Source organism: Echinops telfairi, unplaced genomic scaffold (assembly GCF_000313985.2).
Source record: "Echinops telfairi isolate 266 unplaced genomic scaffold, ASM31398v2 ScPeMD7_53;HRSCAF=182, whole genome shotgun sequence".
NCBI classification, from domain to species: Eukaryota; Metazoa; Chordata; class Mammalia; order Afrosoricida; family Tenrecidae; genus Echinops; species Echinops telfairi.
In genome coordinates this window covers 14,924,938-14,949,691 of record NW_022103951.1, presented here as the reverse complement: position 1 = coordinate 14,949,691, position 24,754 = coordinate 14,924,938, and the positions used below count along the sequence as shown (strand labels likewise).

Here is a 24,754-nt window from a genome sequence, read left to right as displayed (position 1 = left end):
ATTTTTATTTTTATCTACTCGGTTACTCTTTGTCTTTGTACATATTTGTTTTTATCGGTGTCATCAAAGCATCCTGTGATTGTGCTCCTGGGCTCTGTTTATTTCCACTTCTCGTAGACTTTTGACGAAAGAAATCTTCTTTCGCGCCCGCTTTCGCCCGGGAGCACGAAGGGGGCAGGGGACGTGAGCGGCAGCCCACCCGAAGGAAAAGCAGAGATTGTGGCGGAGGACCGACGCCATGCAAGAGGGTGAGGGCGGGGCGGACCCGCGCCCTGAGGCCCCGCCCCCACCCAGACTCCGCCCCAGGCCCCGCCCCGGCCCGTCGCCATGTTGTTCCCTGCTCGCTGGATGGGAGCAGCTGCAGCGGGAGCCCAGCACTCCGGCTGTCGCCGTCGCGTCGTACCCACCCTGCCCGTGACCTCTCCTCTCCTAGTGCGCCCGGACCGGCCTGTTCGGCACTCCTGCCGCGTCCTCCGCGTGGCTGCGAGGTGAGCCGGGCGGGGGACTCCCCTGGGACCGGGGGCGCCGGCGTCGGGGTCTAAGGGGCGGCGCGCAGGCCCAGGACAGTCGGGCGCCGGGAGCGGGCGCAGTGGGGCAGACGCCCCGGCATGTAGGCCCCCCACCTCCTAGGGACTCCCGCCGGAGAGTCGGGTTCTCGCACCCCCGGAGCTGGACGCGCGCGCACAGACGCCTGCACCTCCCCATGACACACACACACACACACACACACGCAAACATTGGGAGAAAGACGCGCGCACCCACATCCCGGTGACAACTCCCCTCCCCCAACGCTTGGGAAAAGGGGCGCGCGCACCCTGGCGCCACTGGAAACCCCCCGCCCAGCCCGGCGCCTTGGCCTTGGCCCTGGTGCCCTCTGATACCCCGCCTGGCCGAGCGTTCGCCGCGGTCTTGTGACCGACCACTCAGGTGAGGCGGGGAGAAGCCAGCCCCGGGGCCCCGCAGGGAGGCGCGGGCGGCCCTTATCTGATTCAGGCGCCCTCTCCACTTTCCAAATGGAGGGCATTTCCATCCCAAGGCCCGCCAGAGACTGGCTTGGGGCATGTGTGTGTGGGGTTGGGGGGGAGGGTGTTTAAAAGCCACAACTGGTCCCGTGACCAGGGTTCTCTGGAGGAATAACTTTTTTGCTCGGTTCCCAGTGGGCACGTGACCCCAGCCTTTTTAGAGCATTGTGGCGTCCTGATACCAATGAATGGACGGAATTTGATTTGTCTTTGTTTTCTGTGTGAGCCCAGTGGGTCTTTCTGTCGCTGCCTCCATTGTAGTGGAAAATACCAAAATTGCCTGAACCCTCCACTGCGCTCCAGCGGAGGGAATGGGAGACCAGGAGAAAATTGAGACCCTTCTGGGCAGGGCCTTGGAAGAAGCTCTCTCTTTTAGACGCTGCCCCCGAACTTAGGAATACTTGCCTAGAACTCTTGGGCACCATATTTAGATCCCCAAATCGAAGGCAGTGGAGTGGCGGGGGAGGTGCTTTCAGCTGTGGTGTGTAGACAGGCATTGGAGGGAATTCTTGCACATGCTAAAAAGTCCCTGGTTTGGCTTATTTGAGGTAAGTTGTGTGATCTGGAGCTATTTTTGGTTTAGTATCTAGGCCGGGAGAGCAGACGGGCAAACCGGGAATAGAACACTGGCCTTACCTCCAAGCTCCATTCTTGGGGAGAAAGAAAGTACTTCTAATGGTGCTAGTCTCTGCTCTATCCTCCCTCTCTTCTTTCCTACTTTTCTCTTTCTTTGGCCCTCTTTCTGTCCAGACTCCAGACCCACTGCCATCGAGTGGATTATGACTTTACAGAAGCAGAGAGCCTCAGCTTTCTCCCTTGGAAAAGCTGGTTGGGTCGAACCTTCTGCCTTGTGTTTAGCAGCCAATTGCTAAATCCAGGGTGCCACTAGGGCTTCTTAAGTCTTAAGTAAAATATTAAAAAACGAAAACAACTGTCGTGGGGTTGATTCTGACTCATACAACCTTACAGGATGCAGTAGGACTGCCCTATAGGGTTCTCTGGGTTGTAACTCTTTCCAGAAGCAGATCTCCAGGGCTCTGTTGAGGAGTCACTGGGTAGGTTCGAATCACTGACTCCTTGGTGATCAGCTAAATTCTCAGCCACTGCCAAGCCCCCTGCCAGGGCTGCTCCCAGGCCTGAGCACTGGCACTTATCAGCACCCAGGCCGTGGGTGTTCTGAGCCGTGAGCCGTGAGCCGTGAGCCCTGGCCCTCCATCATGTATGGGTGTTTATTGAACACACCCCTCCCCCACCTTTACAGCTGAGGACCTTGCTGGGGCGCAGCAAGGTCAGGTCCCTTTCTCAGGGTCACACACAGGGTGTGAGGGACAGAGCCAGGACTGAAAGCCAGCCTGTGTGATTTGAAAGCACAGCTTCTCAACTGGGAGCAATTTCAACGTGCCCCCTGAAGCCATTTAACAGTGTCTGGAGACGTGCTGGGTTATCACACCTGGGGGGCAGCGCATGCTTGGCATCTAGTAGGTGGAGGCTCGATGAGACTCAGGACAGTGCTCATAGTAAAGAATTTCTGGCCCTATTTGCCCCTCAAGTGCAGTGCCGTGGCCTTCACAGCATTTCAAGGAAAAGCAGAGGCAAATGTGAGCACTGAAAAGAGCCTTCTCTTGATTGAGAGGTATATTCACCCAATTAAAAGATGGTGGCGTGAGTAACTGGGTTCGGAGAACAGAGTCCCGGTTTTGTTATAAGGCAAAACTGCCTGAAAGAACTGGAGAGCCTGGTGGAGGCCTCGAGAGTTTAACTCTTCCCACGGCCAGCAAACAATTTTGGGGTAGCCTGCCAGGCCTCTAAAGGTGCTGGTGAGCTGAAGAGCTGTCACAAGCAAGCCCTGCCTTCCTGCCACTTACAGCCTACTCACAGCCCCAGGAGTCCTGTGCTGAGTGGGGGTGGGAGTGAGGATGGGGAGTAGGGGGAGCCCCACACAGGCGCCCATTCAGAAACAAACCAGGTAAATGGAAGAATGCCCCATGCGGGCCACGTCTGTGTTTTTAGAGAGCTGCTGCCATCTTTAGTTATGGCTTGGTCCAGTTACCCGGGTGCAAACACGTCTAAGAATGGAATTGAGAACTTTTGCTGTTGAGCATTCTGCCTCAAAAAGTAGCCACAGTAAATAGGGCATGCGGTTTATCGTCAGAACTGAGCACTAGGTGATGAGATCCACAGAACACTTACTTCTGCATCATTTTTTCCTTCCTGGTGTTCCCCAGTCCATCTGACTACAGTCTGCTTTTATTCTGGGGGCAACTGTGAATGTCACCATTAGGTGCATTTAGGGGCGCAGTCAATTGAGAGGGGGCAGTCTCGAGTTCCTGTAGTGGCGTAGTGTGTTCCGCTTCGGGTGCTGCTACCCGAAGGATTAGCAGCTCCAATCTACCAGTGGCTCCTGGGAAGAAAGATGAAGCTGGCTGCTCCTGGAAAGACTTGCAGCCTGGGAAACCCAAAGGGACAGTTCTACTCTGCCTTATAACACCTCTACGACTCGATGGTATTGAGTTTGGCCTTTGGCTTGGAGAAGGTGCTGTTCACGCAGCCGTGGCTAGGCCGAGTCTTCTTTTCGGGATCCCTGGGTATGGGGAGCCCTGGTTTTCCGCTTATGCTAGTGGACAGTCCCGCGAGACTGAAAGCGTTTCTGCCTAGTCTCAGGAGTTGCTGCTGTGGGGATGGGAGGATGCTACAGTGAACGCCTAAAACGATTGCTGTCGCCTGGGATCTAGCAAAGCCAGGCACGTTCTTTCCTCACCAGAGTTGTATTCTGGAAGGTTGAAAGGAAGAAGGTGGGGGGTGGGGGTGGCGCAGAACTCACTGACTTGGGCCGTCTTCCTTTTTCATTAGTTGGCTCGCTGCGCTGGCCAAGTGAAGTCACCAAATCTCTTTTCTTCGTAAAATGAGATGGTCAGCCTTTATAGTCTGTGAGAGACAGACCCCACGGAGGAGGGGCAGCACATTCTTAGCTTCTGAGTGGTTCTGCCCCAGGCATTTTGTTGGCCAAGCGGCTAGAGGAAATACACCAAGTAGAAATGTACGGAAGTGTTTGGGCAACTCATAGGACTTGAAAGCTAGCTCCCACAGTAAAGGAGCTCCACAAAACCGAGGGCTGGTGAGTAAGTAGGCCATCAACAGGGAACAGTTACTAAGGATTGGGGTTTGTTTTGTTTTTTATAGTACTCACAAAATCCCTCAAGGAGTTCGATCCAAAACTGTGACACAATTGCATTGAGATACCTGAGGAGGGAGGCCTTGAGTGATGCAGAATGAGCTAAATGGGGGAGAGGGAAGCCCAGCTGCCGGGCACTGGGGAGACTGGAGGTTCCAGTTGCCGAGTCGCCGGGCTAGTTGGGTAACTTGGAGGAGAACTCACGTATTTCCCAACGTGGATCTTGATACCATCCGTGTTGTGAAGCTGTCCTCTGGGTATTTCCACATTCTGGATATTTCCATGACTTTGTGTTAATTTTTGACCATGGCGAGCGGCGCCAGGGTTTGGAATGAGGGTTTGGATCTTGAACTCAGAGAGACATATCAAAAAAGGGCAACTGCGTGAGCAGCTGGCAGAGGGAGATGAGTAAGTGCTTTGGAGGGGAAAAAAGACAGAGTGAAGTGAGTTTGGGTGGAGGCTTCGCATTGCCAGCCTTTGTTCATTGAACCCAGCCCAGTTCTCTGAGGGAAGTCTGCGCGCAGGCCGCCTCCCTGGCCCCCGCCTGGAGCTATTGTTTGCCAGGGATTGTGAGGCTGGATGGCCCGACCTGTGACAGCCATTCCAGTGCCCCCAGTGTGATGCATAGCTGAATGGAAGGAAGGAGCTGAGCGAACTGATTTTTATTTTGTGTACAGAAGCACAAGTAGTTCGTTACCAGACTATGAACATTCCAGAACGTGCTATGAAGAGCTTGAAGCAGTAGGAATGTTGCAAGGAGCCAAACAGGTTCAGGAGGGTTCTAGTCGGCGTGGCTCCACACGGTGGTTCATTTCCTCATTGCACGGAGTGGGTGCGCCTTCCAGAAATTACATACCACTGTGAGTTGGACGGCAGGATGGAATACCAACTGTTTGGGGATTGATAACAAAAGGAAACCAAGTCTGTTCCAGCTCATAGCAATCTGTAGGACAAAGTGGAATTGCCCCATAGGGTTTCCAAGGCAGGAATCCTGGTGGAAACAGACGGCCTGCCACTTCTTTCGGCTGCTAAGCAGCCAGTGGTTTCCAACTGCTGACCACCTGGTTTGCAGCCTGGCCCGATGTTCTAACCACTGTACCACCAGGGCTCCTTCTTTGAGAGTCACACATTGGCGAATGCAGAAGTTCTCTGGAATGAGTTTGAGGATTCTTAAATGAACCTTCTAAAGTCGCTGTTCTGGGACAAACTTGCCACCGTGCCTATCCAGTTTGCCTTGACTTCTGGGTAGTTCTTGATTACTCTCAGAGCAACCAGGGTAAAGTCTTGCTTCGCCAAGATCCCGTGCCATTGAAAAGTGTGGTGTGGTGGGATTTTGTGTGGCATCTCAGCCCATCCTTTGTCTGGTGGCCTATAGTCCATTCCAAGTCACAACAGCCTTAGAGGACAGAGTAGAACTGCCCCAGCGAACTGCCCCAAGTAGCTTGAGGCACCACCAGATTTGGTCAGCAGGAGGGGTACCACAATTCAAGTTTATTCAGGCCCTACCCTCCATTTTTTGGTAACATTTTCTCCCCATTTTCCACTGAACAAATGTCCTTAGAAAGCAGACTGGTGGAGGTGGGAGCAAGGAGCCCTGGATTCAGGGAGGTGGGGGGTGTCACAGGGTTGCCAGCCTGGCAAAGGCACCCACCTGCCATGAGCAGTGCCTGAGCTCCTGGCCGGTTTCCAGTGTCGGACATCTGTCCCTACTGCTCGCAGTCCTTCTGCTCAGGCTTGTCCATGGCCCTCAACTATAGCATTCTCTCTCGGTTTGTCTTTTGGAGCCTGTATATGTTTGAATCCCTTTTGGTCACTTGGTGGGAATGAAGATAACACATGTGGTCCTCCCTGTTTGAGCAGCCCGGGTGAGGCGTTATTTGTTCTTTGGGCATGTCTGTTTTCAGACCTGTAAAACAGGGGTGATGGTGTCCAACTTGCTGGTGATTGTCAGGTGCTATATGTATGCCAGGTAAGGAGCCCTGGTGGTGCAGTAGTTCAGTGCTCAACAATGAACTGAAAGGTCAGTGGCTCGAGTCCACCAGCTGCTCAGTGGGAGAAAGATGAGGGAGTCTGTTTTGGTCAAAATGATAGCCTTGGAAACCTGATGGGGCAGTGCTACCCTGCCTGGTCAGATCGCTATGAGCTGGGTTTGAGTGGGTTTTTATTTTTGGTGTATGACATGCACATAGTAGGCATTTATTATTTGAGCCAACCAGAGGAAGGCCTGAAAAGGCGGATCAGTGGGTAAGAGAAGAAACCGACTTGGAAATGGGGCAAAGGAGGAAGGGCTTGTTTCATGTCCATGTGCTGCCTTTGAACTGCTGTCAGATAGAAGCTGCTGGAAACTGGGCTTGGTGGGGGAGGAAGGGAAAAACAGGACGTTTGGGACTCCCTGCCTTCTTTGATCCAGGAAGTTAGCATTTGTTAAGACCCAGAGACTTCAGTTCACCCTGGGGATATAGGGGGTTGTTACACAAGGGAGCCCTTGGATTGAAGCAAAGGGAAGTGGAGAGCTAGCGAGTGCCCAGGTGCCTGCCGTTTCCATAGTTTCAAGGCTGAGGAAGTAACAGGCGTTTTCCAAGTCACTGCCAGGCAATTTAGATCTAGCAGGGCACTAGCGCTCTGAAGTCATGCCCTGCCTCCAGATAGAGGTGGGAGACTGCGCAGCACACTCCACAGTTGGGCCTACATTGTCTTTAATTTGTTTTGTTCTCTTCACAAGCCTTAATCTGTTCCCAAAATTTTGTCTCCTGTGTGTCCGGGCAGATGTCTGGAGTGGAGAGAATTCACTGGTTGTTAGAGAGGCCTCAGGTGGGGTGATTGCTCACTCTTGATGTTTTCTAGAAACGACTGTGAGTGCAGCTCTTGCCCCTCTTATCACTGGAATTTGTTTCGGGTATGGGGACGAAAGGGAACTCCCGGACAAGGAACTCCCGGACAACCCACAGTGCTGGGTTCCTTCTGTCTGGAGCTGGGAGCTGCTGGCAGCTTCCTTGAAGTGCTGTTGAGAGCCTCTGACTTAGATCTGATCTGGGGGCTAGGCATACAGCTGCTTTCTGGCCCCTGGAAATACATGGGGCCAGTCCCCACCCCTATCCCCATCCCCATCCCCATCCCCATCCCCATCCTACCTCTTGAACTTTTGCTGTGATCTCATTCCTCCTGGGAATGCTGCTGTCTACCTCTTCCTAGAGGTTACTAACCTCTGATTGAGGAGGCACTCTTCTGGCTCCTTTAGTGTCATGTAAACTACTCCTCTCTTTGAAGCAATTCAATCAATCCCACTCAACAAATTCTCTCCAAAGACACTCACTTGCTTGCTTGGGAAGGCTTTGAGCCTTTTCTTGCACTAAAATTCAAACCTACTGCCACTGAGTGCATAAGTTCATAAACTAAAAAAGCTCATAAACTAATTTGGCTTACGCCTTTTCCAAAAAAGAGAAAAATATTAGGAGCTCCATGGCAATTAAAAACTCTTGTATTATAGCCCGTCATCCAGGATAAAGTGTAGGTATCTGCTTTTGTAGCTCCCCCATCATTCCAGTGCCCCTCCCAGAGATGATAATACCTTCTTTGGGAAACAGTCGTTGAGTAGATTCCAATTCAGTAGACCTGTTCCCTAGGGGTTTTGAGGCTGACCTTTGTGGGAGCAGCCCACTGTGCCCCTGTGGCTCCAAATACATTGCCATCAAGCCAATTCCAATTCATCATGATATGACAGCCTCAGCTGTCTCCAGAGGAGCAGCTGGTGTGTTTCAACCAGAACATAGTCTACAGCTCCAACTTTATTTGGAAATTCAACTTAAAGGCACCCGGAGAGGAATGGATACATAAACTCAGGCACAGACATACAATGGAATACTGTGCATCTCTTAAAAAAATTAATGAAACTGTCAAACACCTCATCACTTGGATGAATTTGGAAGACCTTCAGCTCAGCAAAGTTAGTCAATCTCATAAAGACACCTTGAACTCCATTATTGTAAAAGAAACCAAGAGAAATGGTTTTCACATCAAAAGAACCATACATTAAAGCAGTGGTTCTCAACCTGGGGTCGAACGACCCTTTCACAGGGGTTGCCAAAAACCATCGGAAAACACATTTCCGATGGTCTTAGGAACCAAGAAACCACTCCTCTGTCTCCAGGTGGGTCTGCCCACATGCAGATACACCCACATACTAGTACCTGGTATGAAGACTGTTACCCATGCTCCACTATGCTTCAAGACAACATTTCATTTATTTATCATTAGAAATAAATATTTCACAATATATAATTATGTATTGTTTTCTGATTAATCACTGTGCTTTAATTATGCTCAATTTGTAAAAATGAAAATACATCCTGCATATCAGATATTTGCATTATGATTCATAACAGTAGCAAAATTACAGTCATGAAGTAGCAACAAAATAATTTTATGGTTGGGGGTCACCACAACATGAGAAACTATTAAAGGGGCACGACATTAGGAAGATTGAGAACCACTGATTTAAAGTTTACTGGCAGGCTGACATGGGGGTGAAAGGGGATTAAAAAAATAATAAACACCAGATACACACAGGCAAAAAGCAGAACCAAAAAGACACAGCGGTTGCCTATATAGACCATGGACATTCTCCTGCCGTGTGTGTGTGTGTGTGTGTGTGTGTGTGTGTACTTAAACACGTCTGGCTTTTTTATCAGACTTGAGTGGAATCAGACCCAATTTTTCCCTTTTGCAGACCATCTGTAGATCTGTTGTTTGTGTTTTGCAGCTTCAGCATGTTTTTTTAATTGGTAATTCTGTTTATAAAAATGTATCGGAGATAAGCAGCGTGATATGTACATATATGTATGTTAATATGTTTTAATCATTTTATTGGGGGCTCATACAACATCACAATCCATACATACATCAGTTGTATAAAGCACATTTATGCATTCATTACCCTCATCATTCTCAAAACATATGCTCTCCACTTAAGCCCCTGGTATCAGCTCCTCATTTTTCCCCCTCCCTTCCCGCTCCTCCCTCCCTCATGAACCCTTGATAATTTATAAATTATTATTTTGTCATAGCTTACACTATCTGACGTCTCCCTTCACCCACTTTTCTGTTGCCCATCCCCCAAGGAGGAGGTTATATGTAGATCTCTGTAATTGGTTCCCCCTTTCTACCCCACCCTCCCTGTATCGCCACTCTCACCACTGGTCCTGAAGGGATCATCCACCCTGGATTCCCTGTGTTTTCAGTTCCTATCTGACCAGCGTACATCCTCTGGTCTTGTCAGATTTGTAAGTTAGAATTGGGATCATGATAGTCGGGGGGTAGGGGTGGGGGGAGGGAGCATTTAGGAAGTAGAGGAAAGTTGTATGTTTCATCGTTGCTACACTGCACCCTGACTGACTCGTTTCCTCCCCGGGACCCTTCTGGAAAGGGATTCCACTTGCCTATAGATGGGCTTTGGGTCCCCACTCCGCAATCCCCCTCATTCACAATGATATGTTTTTTGGTTCTTTGGTGCCTGATAACTCATCCCTTGGACACCTCGTGATCACACAGGCTCATGTGCTTCTTCCATGTAAACTTTGTTGCTTCGGAGCTAGATGGCCACTTGTTTATCTTTGACTCCCGGTGCTCTATCTTTTGATAGCCGGGCACCATCAGCTTTCTTCACCACATTTACTTATGCACCCGCTTTGTCTTCAGCAATCGTGTTGGGAAGGTGGCAGCTTCAGCATCTTAAAATGCACATTCAAATTCATTTCTTTCGGAATTCATTTTTCTTTCTGAAATAACAGGCCAGCATCACCATTGTTCCTATCTTGTGCCATTACCCATTTCTTTTCATGTGGATTTTGACCTCCAAAATATAACCTTAAACTGGCCCCATTCATTCCTTTCTTGTCAAGAATTATCTTAATGTGCCTTTGCCAGGTTAAGTGCATTGGTATAGATGGGTAATATGCTTGGTCCTTAAACAGTAAATGGAACCGAGGACAAAGATTCCCCCACACACCTAGGCTGCTAACCATTAGGTCAGCAGTTTGAAACCACCAACTGCTCCAAGCGTGAAAAATGGGGCTTTCTAGACACAAAGATTCATGGTCTCTGAAACTAACAGGGGCGATTTTGCCCTGACTTATAGGGTCTTTATGGCTTAGAATTGCCTCACAGGCAGCGAGTGAGTAGGCTGAGGAGGGCTGTTAATGACCAGGGAGTAATCACATCTCTAATACAATCTCCAGGGGACTCAGTTCGAGAAGGGGGAATAGTGATGGGAAGCAGGGAGGAGACTTGCAGGGTGTTCCCAGCAACACAAGTGCACACACACACTCTCTACAAACGATGAAGGCCATTCTTGGTGTCCATGCCCCTTAAGAATTCCAGGAAACTATTTTGACACTCTCCTGTAGAAAGTTCCAGCACACACGTTTCCAGTTCCACCCACCCACTCAGTCAGCCTTGGTTCCATCCACTTATCCTTAGTCCTCCTCAGATTCGAAGGGGTGCCTTTCCACCCTAGAGCTCATTGGACACCCAATGAAGTCTGCTCTATGCTTGTGGCACAAGGAGGCCTGGTGGTGTGATGGCTTAGGCTGCTAACCACAAGTCCGGCAGTTCTCTGTGTGAGAACGATGAGGCTCTCTGCACCTGTACAGATTCATCATCTCAGAAACCCTAGATAGGGTGCCCTGAGTTGGAATCAACTCCATGGAAGTGGGTTTGATATTTGGATGCCTGTGACACAGTGGGTTAAGCATTGGGCTGCTGACATGGAAGGTCGTTGGTGAAATTTCACCAGCTGTCCTGCGGGAGAAAGCTAAAGCAGCCTGCTTCCATCAAGGTTGTTACTCCTGAACACCATAAGGGGAGACAGTTCTGCTCTGTCCCATTGGGTCCAAGAGGCGTCAGAACTGACTTGACAGGAGTAGGCATGGAATCAGCTTGTACCTGTACTGTCTTGTCTAGCCTCAAGCAGTAGTTTCTATCAAGAAGCATTGAAATGGAATACATTCCGTTGCTCAGAAACCCACAGGGGCAATTCTATCCTGTCCTAGGGGGTCACTACGAGTCAGAACCGACTTGATGGTAGTGAGTGTGTGTTGCCCCAGCCACATTTCAAGCAGCTCCCTGTCATCCAGCATGGCTGCCCTATGGGAGCCGGTGCCTCTGTACTTCACCGTAGTCTCAACCACCTCTCCTTACTGCCAATGGTTAATTAATACCCCTAACTAAACAGGTGCCTTGCTTGAAGCAAAATTGTTAAACAGAGATTTAAGAGCTGTTTCCGTGTCCGCAGTGATGATTTAGGGACTGCGTTGTTTAAACGGGGACAGCTGCTATGTAGATGCATGGTGTGGATGGCGTCGCCCACAGACGGCTGCCTCTCTGGAGCTGCCCCTGGTGGGAGGCAATACCTTAGTGGTTGCCTAGATCAGTGATTTCATCTGACAACTTCTTGCCTCCCAGTTTGTCTATTCCCAAGGTATTTTGCTTAGTTGGTTGTGTCCCTTCCCCCTTCTTTTGGTGAGAGACTTAGACTTCATGACTTCCTTGAATAATTTCTTGTGTACAAACCCAAGCAAGATAACCAGGAAGACATGGGAACAAACATTTGGCCTAATTAGATGGCTTGTTGACATGCCTACATGAAGATACAGGAGATAAATACAGATCACAGAACAATCCAAGTTCCAGATGAGCCGCACTTTGCCCTCCTGGTTCATTTCTTTGAGCCTCCACGTCTAGAGCTATGAAATGAAATCGCAAATGGTACACCTTTAGGTAGGGTGGCACTGATTTCTCTAAATGGAACTTGGGGTTTAATATATATGTGTGTGTATGTATGTGTATATGTATATATTTCATTTAATCTGTCACTAAATTTAAACGGGAGCTCTCAGTGTAGGATTTGAGTAGTGAGAGGTAGTGAAGGGGTAACAATGTGTGGCTCTGAAAGTGAAGGTTCGAGAAAGGTTGTTCACAAACCCAGACAGACTGCTCTCAGCTTGATAGCTAATTAAAGGAGTGTAGCTTTTTTTCCCTCTTCTTTTTTGCCCTGGTACAGCCAGCTTCCAGTCAATAGTGCTTATTTTGAAAGTGCTTTTTGCATTAAGCCTGCAAGTAAGAATCAATTTTTCTTTTTGAGAGGGGGTGGGGGCTCCCTTCCCAGATATTTTAGTAGACCTCAGAAATAGAAGGGAGAAGAGCTGATAGAGGAGATGAGCAAGATACAGAGCATCGGAAGTTCGCGAAGATAGAACACGCTGAGTGGGAAGAAAGGAGGAAGGGGCTTACCGTTTGGGGTTCACTTTCACCTCCTTTGCCCCGGCACCATGTGCTAAGCATGTACAAGATGTTAAAGAGCAATAAAAGGGACAGCCCAATGGCTGGCCCAAGGTGTTGTGTGTCCTTCCCAAGGAGTTTGTTCTGTAATTGGGAAACACGGGAACACAACTGGGAAGTGTAACAGGAAGGGAGGCCTGTTTGGAGAGCGAAGCAAAGAGACGGCAAAGCTTGCACAGGCTGTGAGAGAAGGCTCCGTGGGTGAGTTGCATTCGAATTAGGCCTTGGATGTATGTGTAAGATTTTCCTAGCTCCTGGGGTCAGGTGGCTATCCGTCGAAGAGCGAGGTAGCCACTGGACGGAAGAGGTTGAGGTCTTTTTGCTGGAGCCCCACTAGAGAACTAAGACAGAATTTGGTCCTGGAAGAGTGAGCTGCTGCTCTATCAGGCACCCAAACTGTGAGAGCCCTTTAGAATTGGGTAATGAGTAGAGAAGGGAAATGTTAGAAGATGCTTAATAGTAAAAGCCAACTGCCATCAATCAAGTCTATTCTGATTCATAGTGACCCTACAGGACAGAGTAGAAGTGCTCCCTAGGGCTTCCAAGGCTGTAACTCTTTATGGGAGGAGACAGCCTCATCTTTCTCTCTTAGAGTGGGTGCTGAGTTCCCACTGCTGACCATGTAGTTAGTAACCCAGTGCTTGACCCACCACCTGGAGGAGTCTAGGTTTAGACATTGGGCTGCTAACCTCAAGGTGGGCAGTTCAAACCCCACCTTGGAAGAAAGATGAAATTTTCTACTCTTAAAAAGATTTATAGCCGCAGAAACCCACAGGGCCCATTCTACTCTGTCCTATAGGCTTGCTGTGAGTTGGAATTGACTTGGTGGCAGTGAGCATAGTAAAAACCTTGAATGCTTTGAAGAGACTGGGCAGATTGATGGACAGCAAAGGCAGCTCTGGTCAGGGCTCCGAAGGAAATGAGGAATGCTACAGAGAAAGTTTCTATCGTCTTAGAGAATATGAGGGAGCTTCATAAAGTTTGTGGGAAAAGGCCATTATCTTTTAACTCCATTTTTTCCACTGACCCCTTGAAGCCCCCTCATTCATATATATGGTACCAGCAACAGAATGTTGGTAGTATTGGGGGTGTCTGGTGAGGCTTTAAGTGAAAATGGTGACCCTGTCATTGGACAGTGGAGCAAGGGCGATACTGTGTATGCAAAGAACTTGTTGGAGTAATGTTCAGATACTTGGCAGAAGAGAGACTTTGTACGTGATGAATTTGGGGATTGCTGATGAACATCTTAAAGGGCTGGTGTGCTTCCTTGCTGTTTGTAGTAAAATAGGAGAGTAGTGAAAATGAAGTAAAACTGTAGTAAAAAGTGAACTCTACAAAATGAAAACAGAACTCAAAGATTTGGAACATTCTGTTGTACGAACTAAGGACATGTGTCCCAGTCTGTTCACCAAGGACATGACTGTACAATCTTTTATTTTATACAATACAAAATTAGGGCTGCAACTGGTGGTTTTACCCAACCAGCTGCAGCCAAAAACCCCGCAGTCTAAACTGACAGAGAAAGAACAAAAGGAAAAGACACTGTCTGCCTCTTGGAATTCTGTTTCTCCTTGGGCAGGAAACGCCCAAGTAGCTACATCTGCTGTCCTCCAGGAGCAGCAGCTCAGAGATGAGCAGAGGTGTTGGCAGCAGCACATTTGCTGGGTTTCACCAGCCATAACCTCATAGATGTCAGAAACAGATCTTCACCAACTTGGTTCCAGAGGGTGGGGATGCCATGTCCAAGCAGTAGAAGAACAGGGCCTAGGGTGGGGTGGAGTGGGGTGGAGGTTGACATTCAGCTGGACTAAGAATAGGGCCACCCAAAGTCAAGAGAACAGAGTTGCTGTACCATTCATTGGCCTGGAAGGCAGAGCTGAAGTCAGGGCTGAGGGACTTCCACCCACAATCCCGTGGGTGTGGCCAATACCCAGAGTCTGCAGGGTATAGCCATTGCCCAGATGATCCCAAACAACAGAGGATTATTTTCAAGGCTTGAGAGAGAATGTAGATCATTCTGTTGGATTTTGGACTTTCTTGGAAGCTGTTATTCCTCCCTCTCCAGCCTTTCCCATTTGTAATGGAAATTTCTAACTTGTGCCTGTCCCATCATTGCACTTTGGAAATGGTTAACTTGAAATCTAGAGTCCACAGGTTCCCCGGATTAAGAGAAAAATGGCCAAATTCTCACCTGTAATTTGATTTAGATGATGCAGAAGGTGAGATTTTGGACTTGGTATTGATTGGATGAATGTGTTTGTGTGGAGGTTGGGGTGAGGAGGGTGGGTGGATAGAATATTGGATTGGATTGAGACCGTACAATTTCCTCTCTATGCCTGTGGTTATAGTCCTACTTGAACGGGCTGTCTTTGTTAATGAGACAGGATCTATATATAGTTGGAGGTGTCTTGATATAAAAGAGAGTAAACCAGAAATAGAGCATAGCTAGGGAAAGAGATGCCCAGGGCCCCAAGCTCAAAGAGTCAAGGACCTTCCTCCAAAGCCAGCAAAGAGAACACCTTCCTGGAGAGTCGGCACCCTGAATTTGGACTTCTAGTCTCCTCAACTGTGAGAAAATGAAGTTCTATATGTTAATGCCACCCACTGTGATATTTCTGTTAGAGCAGCCCTAGAGACCTACGATGCAGAAGGATACAGGGAACAGGTGAAAGGTTCTGGGATAGAAAGTTCCAGGATAGGGTAGGAAGTGAGGTTTGAATGCCATGTTCAAAATCATATATAATAAAATACGGAAGAAATGATTTTCCTTCTGTAATAGTGGAAGCAGTTAGATCTGCTACATTCCTACTCAGAGGCTTTTGTTCTCTATGTGCGGATCTGAGTCCCTCTTACTTTGTCCTATGTGAGTGTGGCTTTGGAAACCAGCAAGGGTTTGGAGAAGGCCAGGAAAAAAAATGGCTACCAGTGATAAAATTTGATGATGCTAGCTCAAGATGAAGTAAATGATAGAAAAGTTGAGGGAAATGGTGGTATTAATAAAGCAAAGATTGACATTTTGTGCCCCCCCCTCCTTGGTTTTGTGTTATCTGCTGAAATGGTGGTTAATTTTCTTTACCTCCAGTGATCTATCTACTTATCCAAGTTCCCACTCATATGAGCTGTGCCATAGAGGGCAGAGCTGATGCCCACACATCAAATTGCGGTCCTTTGTTCATGATCTTTGTACTCGTAACGGATACTTTGAACGGACAGTACATCTTTGTATGAGTCTCATTGTGGGGCCTTAGTTCTAATTCTCAGGTCTCTTTTTTTAAGAAAAAAAATAGGTAATTCGTGTACTATCAAATCCTCCCCTTTAAAGTACACAGTTCAGTGGTCTGGGGAGGTCCCGGCTGGTGCTCTAGGGAGGACTTGCTGCATCATAATGGTGACTCTGTGTTTAACTAGAGCAGTGGTTCTCAACCTGTGGGTCACAACCCCTTTGGGGGTTGAATGATCCTTGATACATCATAGTAGCAAAATGACAGTTATGAAGTAGCAACGAAAATAATTTGATGGTTGGGGGTCACACCACAACATGAGGGACTGTATTAAAGGGTCGCGGCATTAGGAAGGTTGAGAACCACTGAACTAGAAGGACTGCTAGCCTGTTCTCCGAAGCACTGGCTCCAGTTTCCCCTAGCACTGTGTTCCAGTGTGTGCCCATTTCTCCACGTTCTGGCCACACTTGAAAGTTTGCTGTTTTTAATAGTCAGACTGATGCCAACTCATAGTGACCATGTAGGACAGGGTAGACCTGCTCCTGTGGATTTCTGAGACTAACTTCTTTTTTTCAAATCATTTTATTAGGGGTTCATACAACTTTTATCACAATCCATACATACATCAGTTGTGTAAAGCGCATTTGTACATTCATTGCCCTCATCATTCTCAAAACACATGCTCTCCATTTAAGCCCCTGGCATCAGCTCCTCATTTTTCCCCTTCCCTCCCTGCTCCTCCCTCCCTCACAAACCCTTGATAATTTATAAATTATTAATTTGTCATATCTTACACTGTCCGACATCTTCCTTCACCTACTTTTCTGTTGTCCGTCCCCCACGGAGGGGGTTATATGTAGATCCTTATAGTCAGTTTCCCCTTTTCACCCTACCCTCCCGAGATGCTTTACGGGAGTAGAAAGTCTCATCTTTCTTGGGTGTGAAGTCAGGAGACACCTTGTGTATTTAATTGCCATCTCCCTGAAGATTAATGAGGGAGCCATAGAGGTGCAGTGGTTGAGCGCTTGAATGCAAATGGAAAGGTCAGGAGTTTGAGCCCATCTGCCCCTCCTCAATCCTGGGGAGGTGCTAGCTGCAGGACCCCTGTGGATAGTTCTCCTCTGCCCTGTAGGGTTGCTCGGAGTTGGAACTGGGTTTGGTGATGACTAAAGGTGCTGAGCATCTTAGCACGTGCTTATTGGCCATTTGTGTACCACCTTTGCAGAAATGTCTATTCAAGGCCTTCTCTCACTTAATTGGTTTGTCCTTTAATTGTTTTGTTGTAAGAGTTCTTCATATAGTCTGGATGTGATTTGCACATTTTCTTCCCCTTCTGTGGGTTGTCTTTTCATTTGATTGATAGTGTCCATTGAAGCACACTTTTTTATTTTGCTGAAGCCCAATTTATCTATTTTCCCCTTGTGCTATATGCTTTTGGTGTCATATTGAGTCTCGTTTTTTCACAGGAGCATAGGGACAACTGAGGAAAGGAGTTGACGTTTGAACTAAAGCTGTATGTGAAGAAAAGGAGAAGGAAAACGTTTTCCATTTCATGGCAACATTCACTCAAGCCCGACTTTAATGTGAAAGTGAAGCTTAGAAAGAATACTTTTGATATTAAGGGGGAAAGCGTGGCTTTGCAACGGTATCAGAACTTTGGACATTGAACTCAACAGTTCTCATCCCAATGTGAACGTAAACATGTAACCAGCTACATCCTGTGATCATGGCTTGCTGAATGGTTGTCATTTCACTGGGGGTTTGAATCACCTCTTCCCCAGTCAGTCGTGGCTGAAGTGAAACCGGAAGGGACTCAGATTTGCAAAATATGGGTACCTGGACTGATAATGGAAAGGGGGAACATTAGAGGTTGATGCCCTGCTAGAAATGTAGGTACACTCGGACAGTGAGGACAATGTGCCACACAGTGTCTCAGCCTGATCCCGTGACTGTCCCATTCAAAGATGGTGGCTGACCTGAGTACTTTGAATGTATGTCACTCTCCATAGTGCTGGCAACAATCCCATCTCCCCCACCAAGCTCCTGAAAGGGCGCACTGTGCTGCTTCTGAGTTCTCACCCTGTGCCTCCGGCGCCTCATTCCCCCATATAGGCTATTGCTCCAGGCACCCACTCTTTGCCGTGTCCAACCTATCTTGGTTCCCTTGCATCTGCGGTGACCAAACCAGTCCCGTAGCCCCACTTCTTTGCCCTCTTGAGTGCCCTCCAGATCACCCCCTGGTTAGGCTGGTTGATTATATCTTGTTGCACCACTTTATCCATTTCTGGTGAAGTTTCATTTTCTATTTGAAAGGGAAGTGGTTTGAGGGTAAGAAGTGGGTATTGTTTTTAGTAGTGTCTATAAAATGACATGACATTTTTATGATGATAAAAATATGTTTCCTGGCACCTGTAACCTTTTTTGGAGAGCAACTTTGGTTTTTACTGATAGGAGTCGGCCTGCCTGGGAAACACTGCATCAAGGTAACTGAAGAGGGTAGAGGTGGAGACCAGTCTGCTAGGAGCACCACAGGGGGCGTAGCTGGAGGAGCCTGGGAGGTGTTGAGTAGGAGATGGGGCCTAGCTGCATCTGCATGGGGGATAAGGGGTCCACAGGGGGGACCCAAAGGGGGAGGGGCAAGTGAAGCAGGACATCACAGTGGGAATGTTTCACTGGAGGATGACACAGGAGGCACAGTGACCTCCATTGTCAATCCCCCAGCTGAGACCAGCAGGACCTGAGAGGGGTCATGACAGCAGTCGGCCAGCGTTGGCCCAGCCTTCTTCCCGAGCTCACCTGCAGCAGGTTTTCCACTGCCAGTTACCTTGCAGAAGCCCACATCCGGCCAGGTCACCCCACTGCTGGAAGGAGTTGCTCCCCATCATTCCCAAATGCTGGGCAGAACCTCCTCTGCTTACTTCAGCCCTGTCCCCCAACAGGCCTCTCCCTCAGGGTCTTATCTCCACAGCTCACTACAGCTGAGTGGTCTGGGCCACACAGGGCAGTGCCTGGCCTGGCCCCCTTCTTCCGGTTTCCTTCTGCTTAGCTAGTCCTCACTTCCTGGAACAAACCTGGGGTCATATACCCCTTCCGTGGTCTGGTCCTCCTTCAGTTCTGGAGGCAAAGGCCCCATGCAGGAAAAAGGACCAGGAGAAGGTTGAGGCATGGGCTACAGTGGACCCCGGTGAAGTTTCACAGGATGGTCACCCCAGCCCAGCCTTCCGAAGCATGCGGGAAGTTCTGTTTTTGCTTTGAACCGGGTGCCAGGTGAGGGGCTCACATGAGCTGGAAATGAAGCACCTGCTGTGTTGTCATTTTCAGTGTCTCAAGGCAAAGGTTTGGTTTCCCGCACCTGTACCCACACGTGGCTGTTTGGTTGGCAGACGTTCTCAAATATATGCACAGCTCATCATGGATACTTAACTTTTTTATCTTCTGTGCGAATTAGGGAAAGTGTTGGTGTTGTGTAGAGTTTGTTCTTTGGGAAAGATACAGAGATCTTAGGCAATCGAGTTTATATACTTGAGCATTTTGTTGTTGAAAATGAAGTAGTCTTGCATGCTGGAATCATAACTGAGGTGGGTGACAGCCTGCAGGTAGTTCGGGTCTGCCGAGGGAGTCCCAGGCCCAGGTCCCTGCCTCCCACCTGCGCTGTTAGGTTATCTGTGGGGTTGTGGCTGAGTGGGAGAGTTCTTTTTAGATGACAAATCTAGCAATTGTTACGATCAAGTTATAAACAAGTCAGAGTTCTTCCATCTTTTAATTCCTAATTTTGTATGACTGATCTCTTCATCTCTTCCACCCCGGACCGCGCCTTATTTGACACAGTTGTCACTTCAAATGTGTCAGTGTGAGGACTGTCACCACCCACCCAATGGCCAGCTCCACAAGCCGGGGCTGTGTCTGTTCCGTTCCACAGCCTCGGTGCCTGGCACACAGTAGCCACTCGGGAAATCCTTGTTGGCAAACATTTCCAGCCCCTTCCATGAAGCGCTGACTGGACTTCTGTGTAAAAGAGCACTGTGAACGTTGATTCATACTTTCTTTTAAAAAAGGGTTTAAACTCTTGGATAAAACATCCTCCCCCAACCAAACCCACTGCCATCGAGTCGATTCCGACTCATCGGGACCCTATATAGGATTTATGAGACTGTGAATCTTTATAGGAACAGACAGCTTCTTCTTTCTCCTGAGGAGTGCCTGGTGGGTTTAAGCCACCGACCTTGCTGTTCGTAGCTCAACGCTTAACCTACAGAGCCACCAGGGCTCCTTTAACAAAAGATAGGCACTCTCAAATGTGTTTCCCACTCGACGTTAACAGTTTTGTCAGAGTAACTTGGTTTTGTGCAGATCTTGAAATGCATGCTGTTGAGACTTATAACTTGGAAAACTGCTTATTTTTGTTATACCCATGACAATTATATTAAAATCCTCAGAAACCAACGCAAAGGCAGTTGAGTCTGCTACATTCATACCTTATATCTATTTACCTTTTGCTGGCTGAGTGACCTTGAACAAAGTACTTAAGCTCTCTGAGTCAGTGACTTCATCTGTGATCTAAAACCTGTTGCCAGAGAGTCAGTTCTGACTCAGTGACAGAATCGAAGTGCCCCCAAGGCCTGCCGAGGCAGGGAGCAGACACATCTTTCTCCTGCTGATGGGTTCACACTGCTTTAACCCCCACGCCACCAGGGTGCCTCAGCTCTAGTAACAGGGCTGAGAGTAGACTTGCCAGGAGCAGGTGCAAGGAGCACAGTAGGAAGCATACAAGGGTTCAATGACTGTTCACAGCTGCTATCGTTATTATTAATGTTTTTTTCCTAAAGTTAGGATTTGGAGTAGCCTCATTTTTATCATTGATTGAATGTGTATATAATTTAACACACTGCTGAGTAAATCCCACACAAATGTCCTTTGCCTTTTTTTTTTTAAGTTTGAAGCCTTTGGTTTGAGGTTAGTACACAGCGTCGCTGGGATGCCCCGAGTTGAGTTTGGTCCCTAGGACTAGGATCCAGGACTTTCCATGCACCCCTGTCCAGTCCCCGCATGGAAGCAGGCCCTGGTATAGGAATAAATGTTATAACATCAGAAAAGAGGCCTTTTTCGTCACTCCACAGATGCTTCCTGTCCGCCTGCTGTGAGCCTGGCATTGTGATGAGACAGTTAACACTCACCGAGTGAACTGGGGCAACCAGCCTCCGGAGGGGTGGCTAGGGCAGTCCCCACCCATGAGCTGCTGCTCAGCAGGCCCTTGGTCCAGGAACAGGCTCTCCTTTCGGACAGGATCCTGCCAGTCAGTCACAAGACAGCTTTCAGTTTTGCCTTGGCTTACAGTAGATTTTATACTGTATCTGTTCTTATACTGTAGAATTGCCCTCATTTTGTCTCAGTGAAATTTAGGAAAGGGTGAATAGGCAGGCAGGTGAAAAGCTGGGTTTGGCAAACACGAGCATTGAAGCCTGACATCTGACGCTTAGGGCATCATGTAGGCTAGAAAGGTGACCAGCAGTTAGGACTCTAGCTGGTTTTAGGATCGTTGCTAGTACAAGGCGAGTGATGTCTTTCATTTTTTAATTCTTGTTACACGGTGAAAACAAATCAAAGACACGTGGCTAAGGTGAGCTTTCTCATTTTTTCCCCCCTGCGGGTGAGGAGGAAGCTTGAGCTGCACAATTAGGCAGGACTTTTCTGTGCACTGCGCTTGTCTTACCCACGTGTCTTTCTCTGTAGGAATTGAGCTGACTTGCTGAAGGAATGTTTCACATTGGCCAAGATCATTGACTTTGGGCAGTTGACCCATACTCTAGGAGACAAGAGACTTGACATTTGAAGGTAAATTTTGAAAATGACAGATACTATCCTTTATTAAACTCATGCTAAAGAAAGTTCCAGTGCTTTTACTGTTTTTTGGAAAAGATGTTTTAATCAGTTAATGTCTATAAACTGATTATGGTGAGGTTACTATTGAAGGTTGAATGATGATCGCTTTGTTGTCATTTGGTGACTAGACTGACATTTGTGTTTTTACACGACTCGATAGGTAGTTAGATTTTGAGAGAGATTCATGTATATATTGCATTCACAAATGCCACCACATTCCCAGATACTCATATCTGAATGGCCCCAAATTGTAGGTGGGAAATGGGAAAAAATTGTTCTGTTTTCTGGTGTGTGGCTTTACCACACCACAAATTTGCTTGATCAGAATAAACTATGAAGAAATCTTACACTATTGGGGTGGTGGTGGGGAGCCACCTGTCAAAGTATCCTGACGAATGTATAAGTTAGGAGCTCAAGGAATGTTTAAGACTTCATTTGGCATGTGTATTCAGCTCACAGTCTGGGGGGTGGAGTGTGTTCATTAGGTGTTAGCTGGTGTACTCTATCTTAAGAATTTTATTTAAAGATTCTAGAAAGTCTGTGTCACCTACAACACCGTTTTGTCTGATGTGAGGCAGTTAGTGTAATACAGACAGAAAATACTGGGGGCTCCTGGAGAGGTGGGGGTTTGGTCCTCAAAGACCTGATGGTCTTGTCCTGCAGTTGTTAGGTGAGGTGGCCATAGAGTTACAAGTCCAGCCTGAAGGCACGGAAGAATAGAGAGACAAGCTGGTGGGAATACAATTCTAGTTCCACTTGGCAGGGCATTTCAGAATTGGGGGTGGGGGGTGGGGGTGGCCGGTGAGCCAGCCCGATGATTTGTGTCACTGTGGGTTCAGTGTCGGGCTGGAAACTGCAATGCCAGTGGTTCAAACCTACCAGCCCTTCCACAGGATGAGGCTGTCAGCTGCTGGAAAGATTTGTAGCTTCGGAAGCCCTGAATAGGGTCGCTCTGAGTCAGAATCCATTCGATGGCACCAGGCTTGGTGTTGCTTAGATTTGTTCCTCTGAGTTGAAGCTGTTTCAGCCAGAGTCAAAAGAAAGAAAAGCAGCTGTCCAAGTGCGCCCTTACCTGTGTTAGGAAATTTGGGGCTGTGAGTTGTTCTGAATACTGCTCCAGCATCAGTTTAGGCTGGGCCTTGAGCAGAGTCATTCATTTAAACGGGGTGGGGGGGATGTCACCCAAGAGGTATGCACCTGGATAGCATCACACTTTGGTTGGCCGATTTAAAGTATGTGACCTTCTTTGGCAATTACTATAGCAGTCACGTCGAAGAATCAGTAGGATTTAGGGATTATGCCCCCCCCCCCCATTTTAAAGACACATATTTCCTTTGACTTGATTTCTCCCTATAGAATCCATTGCTACAGCTTTTTACCAGAAGAGTGTAGCAGGCGTAATTATTCGCCATTACAGGAAGTGTTCAATTACTGTATACCGGCTCACCTTTGCATAGAGCCAGATACTGCTTATTGCAGTGGTTTTGCGAATTCATCTTCATCAGTACAACTAGTCTGTCACTAGCCTATTCAAGGATTCACCACCTTTGCTCTGTTTAACATACTGACTGGCTCTTTCAATATGGCTCTTCCAATTCCAATTAAATGGAGCTCTAAGCTCAGTTCCTCACTGCCAAACGCCAAGTGCTCAGTGGCCACATGTGGCTTGTGGCATTGCCAGCATTGCAGAAATTTCTATTTATTGGGCAGCATAGTTTCCTCTGTTGGCTTTTAGTATAACTTACAAGCCACTTAATACTAAATGTTCACAGATGAATGGGTAAGATTTGATTGAAACTACCTTTGAGAAGAGCAAGTAAGGGGTTCTGAGGGAAACCAGATTTGCCATAATTGGTGAAGCTGAGTTTAGGGTTCATAGTTGATTACATTGTTGTCTTTATTTGGAAATGTTGTGTTGGCTTGAAGATTTAAAACAGGAGCATTAAATAGAAATAGCACTCCCACCAGCACTTAGAATAAGAAGTAGCCACTGTCATGGATAGGCAGATGGGATCTCTCCCCCTGGATGGTCCCTGTAGTGTAGGAATGTGTGCCATCCTGCCCCGGGACCTTTCCTGAAGGGTCTGTGTGGTACCATATCTTCACTTCTGATTTATTTCGTTCTACCGCAGAATGCCCAAGTAACAGCACAGGCTCAAATCTACGGATAAAGTTGCTCAAATGGATCGTGTAGACAGAATGTTCTAGATGATGGCATTCTGGTAAAATATATATATTGCTGTTACAATTAATTTTAGCAAATTCAAAAATGGTGTTCCTAATTGAGACAGTGGCTGCAACCACGTGCTCAAACATAGCGATGATTCTGAGGCTGGTGCAGGGGCAGCCAGTGTGGTATTCTATTTATACATGGGGTCGCTCCCCACAACAGACCAACACTCACATGTGCAGTGCCTGGCTCATTTTCATAGTCAGATCAGTCAGCTACTGTCTCTGGCCTTCCTGTTTAACAGCTCCCTTATTAGTTTGACTCATAGCATCCCTGTATTCAGAATCCAAATTTGGCTCAGAAATGGTGGAGTGGGCTTGTTTGGTTTAGGTTATTACTTTTTAAGAAAAGAGTAAAGAAAACTCTGCCACGAGGAGAAAGCGGGCAGTGAACAGTGCCCCCTGGGATCCCAATGAGCCGTTTGGAACTTTTAATAGAAAGCTTCGGTCCTAACTAACTGGTTACAAATGGTGATGGGGCTTATTGGGAGGAAAGAGTGATTATTGCGCAGCGTGGTGTCTGGGGACAAAGTCTTCAGGCTCAGACTTGGGCTTTGGAGTGAGTGCCAGTTTCAGAGCAAACCCACCGGAGAAAGGGGGAGAGCCATCCCTGTTCTTAACTGTGCCCAGCAGTTGTCTGCGTGACTTCCTTTCAAGGGTGCTAATTGTTGGTCATGGAGAGTAATGTAACAACTTCTTTTCATTTTACAGAGTTCTGAAGTCAAAGATAAACAATGGCAGGCCGATCCTCGCTTTTTAAAGTCATTCTCCTTGGAGACGGCGGCGTTGGGAAAAGCTCACTCATGAACAGATATGTCACCAATAAGTTCGATATTCAGCTCTTCCACACAATAGGTGTGGAGTTTTTAAATAAAGATCTGGAGGTGGACGGCCAT

At 47.8% G+C, this 24,754-nt stretch overlaps 1 long non-coding RNA gene across 1 annotated transcript; it reads left to right on the top strand.

Annotated features, from left to right (window-relative positions):
• The first annotated feature begins 344 nt into the window (after window positions 1–344).
• Window positions 345–24,747, top strand: LOC123521747. The gene is made up of 3 exons (XR_006680102.1): window positions 345–488; window positions 21,480–21,581; window positions 24,570–24,747. It is a non-coding gene; the product is annotated as an uncharacterized LOC123521747 (long non-coding RNA).
• The last annotated feature ends 7 nt before the right edge of the window (window positions 24,748–24,754 follow it).